The sequence below is a fragment of the Otolemur garnettii genome, unplaced genomic scaffold (assembly GCF_000181295.1).
Source record: "Otolemur garnettii isolate 467f Iridium unplaced genomic scaffold, OtoGar3 scaffold00036, whole genome shotgun sequence".
Lineage (NCBI taxonomy): Eukaryota > Metazoa > Chordata > Mammalia > Primates > Galagidae > Otolemur > Otolemur garnettii.
This window is the reverse complement of record NW_003852431.1, coordinates 7,321,373-7,325,024: the sequence shown is the minus strand read 5'-3', so window position 1 is coordinate 7,325,024 and position 3,652 is coordinate 7,321,373. Positions and strand designations below refer to the sequence as shown.

Genomic DNA, 3,652 nt, shown 5'->3' with positions numbered 1-3,652 from the left:
AACTTACTGTTCTTGTTCAAAACTAAGGCTCATGTAAGTTTCATGGTAACCAGAGGGGGGATAATAGTTATGGTAGATACATAAATAAGAAAGAAAGGAATCAAAGCTTAGCACTATAGGAAAACACCAAACCTTAAGGATAGATAACAAGAGAGGAAAAAGGGAATGAAAGACCTACAGAACAATCAGAAAACAACTGACAAAATGGCAAAGAGTAGATAAATAGACTTTAAGTTAAAAACTGTCACAAGAGACAAAAATTTTTATAGCAACAAATGCCTGTTTTATAAAAGAAGAAAAATTTCCAATAAATAGACTAATATTGTACCTCCAGGAGCCAGAAAATGAACAGACTAATTCAAAATTAGTAGAAGAAAGGAAATATTAAAGATAAGAACAAAAGTAAATTACATAAACAACAAAAAATTTAAAAAAAATAGTAAGTCCAACATTTGGTTTCCTGAAAAAATAAACAAATTTGGCAAATCCTCGAGAGACAATGAAAAAAAAGACAGAAGACTTAAATAAACAAAATCAGGAATGAGGGCAGTGCTGTGACTCAAAGGAATAGGGCTCTAGACCCATATGCCAGAGATGGCAGGTTCAAACCCAGCCCTGGACAAAAACTGCAAAAAAAAAAAAACAAATCAGGAATGAAAGTGGAGACATTAAAACAGACACCTTAGACATGAAAACAATCATCAGGAACTAGTATTAGAAATTATATGCCAACTAATTGGATAACCTAGAAGAAACAGATACATTTAAAGAAAAATATAACCTATAAGACTGAATCAGGAAGAAATAGAAAGTTTAGACAGATAGATAGACTGAAGTAGTAATTAAAAATCTTCCAACAAAGAAAAGTCCAAGACTAGATGGCTTCACAGCTGAATTCTGATAAATATTTTAAAAGAATTATTACCAGTACTTTATGAACTCTTCCAGAAAATAGAGACAAAAGGAATATTTACAAACACATTTTATAAGTCCAACATCACCTTGATACCTAAGCCAGACTACAATACTGCAAGAACTATAGGCCAAGATCTCTGAAAAATATTGATGCAAAAACTCTCAATAAAATTCTAGCAAACCAAATCAACAGCACATAAAAGCATTATACATCATCACCAAGTAGGTTTATTCCTTGCAAACAAGTACAACTTAATACACACAGATCAATCTTTGTGATACATTGCATTAACAGAATGACAAATAAAAATCATATAAACATCTCAATGGACACAAAAAAAGGATTTGACAAAGTTCAACATCCTTTCTTGGTAATAATTCTTAATAGCTTATATATAGAAGAGAAGTTCTCCCAACATCATAAAGGTCACTTATGAAAATCTACAGCTAACATCCAAATTAATGGGGATCAATGGAAAACTTTTCCACTAAGATCCAATACAAGACAGGGATTCCCACTCTTTCCACTTCTATTCAATGTATTGGTCATACTAGCCAGAGAAATTAGGCAAGCAAAAGAAATGAAAGTCATTCATGTGGGACAGGAAGAAGCAAAATTGTCTCTGTTTCCTGATGACATGATTTTAAAAATCAAAAATCCTAAAGTCTCCATCAAAAAAACAGCTAAAACTAATTAAATTTTATAAATTGTTAAATAATTAAATTTAGTAAGATGCAGGCTGCAAAATCAACATACAAAAATGAGTAGCATTTCTATGTACTAACAATGAAACTATCAAAAAATGTATTTTAGAAATTCTATTACAATAGTATCAAAAAAAGAAATAAAATAAAATACTTTGGAATAAATTTAACCACTGGAAACTAAAAAACATTGATGAAAGAAATTGAAGAATACACAAAAAATGGAAAGTTATCCCACATTCATGGATTTGTAGAATTAATATTGCTAAAGGTGGGGAACCTGTTGCCTTCTAGATCCTTTTAATAGGAGGACTATATACTACTCAAAGCAATATACAAATTCAATGTAATCCCTATTAAAATTCCAGCAACATTTTTCATAGAAATAGAAATGGTAATCTAAACATTCATATGGAACTAGAAAAATAGCCAAAGCAATCTTGACCAAAAAGAACTAAGTTGGAGGTATCACACTCCCTGAGTTCAAAGTATATTATAGAGCTATTATAATCAAAACAGCACAAACAACATGGTACTGTCATAAAAATAGACATATCAACAAATGGAATAGAACACTAAGCCCAGAAATAAACCCAAGTATTTACAGTCAATTGATTTTGTGGAATGGTGCCAAGAATACACAATGAGAAAAGGACAGTCTTTTCAATAATATTGGGAAAACTGGAATATCTACATACAGAAGAATAAAATTGGATCGTCATCTCACACCATGTACAAAATTCAACTCAAAATGTATACAAGACTTGAAACTATAAAGCTACCAAATGAAACGCTCCCCAACATTAGTCTGGGCAATGATTTCTTGAATAGAGCTCTAAAAGCACAGGCAACAAAAGAAACAAAACTAAAAGCAAACAAATGGGATTGCATTAAACAGCAAAGAATGTAACTAACATAATGAAGAGACAGCCCACAAAACAAGGAAAATATATACAAATCATAAAGCTAATCTCATAGAAACAGAGAGTGGGAAAGCGATTACTAGAGGTTGGCAAAGGGAGGGAACAGGGGAAGAAGGGGGAGATGTTAATTAGAAGGTACAAAGTTTCAGTTAGGCTAGAGGAATATGTTTTCTTTTTTTTGTTCATCAGATGGATAAGGTGCTGCTATCCTAACAAGGTTGGAGGGGGGCACATCTCACACCTGAGTGTGAAAACCCAATCATTATGCTTCATGATGCATAAATTTTTGTGATCTATTGCACTGCATGGTGACCACAGTTAATAATAATGTGTTGTAAATTTCAAAATTGCTAAAAGAATAGATTTTTAACATCCTCACCACACACACAAAAGTTGTTGAAGTGATGGATATGTTAATTAGTTTGATTAAATCTTCTTACAATGTATAAATAGATCAAAACATCACATTTTACTACATAAATATACACAATTTTTAGTCAATTAAAAATGTATGAATAAAAACATATTATAAGCCATGATAATTTACCATCAAAAATAAATTTCTAATGGCATTTTTCACAGAAGTAGAGAAAACAATTCTAATATATATATATACATATATATACTCACAAGATATTCAGAATTGCCAAAGCAATACTAAAAAGGAAATACTAAAATGAGGCATCACAATTCCCAATTTAAAATTATACTATAAAGCTATAGCAATCAAAACAGTATGGTGCTGGCATAAAAACTGAGGGATAGACCAATGGGACAGAACAGTGAACCCAGAAATAAGTTCAAACCTTTATGGTCAAATAATTTTAAACCAGGACGCTGAAAAGAGAAATGAGGAAAGGATAGTCTCTTTAATAATGGGGCTGGAAAAACTGGATTTCCATATACAAAAAGAATTAAATAAAATTGCACTTTCATTTTACACCGTACACAAAAATCCACTCAAAATAGATAAAAGGCCTAAATTTAAGACTTGAACCAAAAACAAATTCTACCAAAAAACTCTCCTGGACAATGATTTTTTGGCTATCACATTAGAATCTCAGGTTATAAACACAAAAATAAATGAATGGGACTACACCAAAAAGTGC

General features: G+C 31.2%; 1 non-coding gene across 1 annotated transcript; it reads right to left on the bottom strand.

Moving 5' to 3' along the window:
• Window positions 1–2,726: 2,726 nt before the first annotated feature.
• On the bottom strand, window positions 2,727–2,829 carry LOC111725314. The gene has a single exon (XR_002773403.1). It is a non-coding gene; the product is annotated as a small nucleolar RNA U13 (small nucleolar RNA).
• Between the last annotated feature and the right edge of the window lie 823 nt (window positions 2,830–3,652).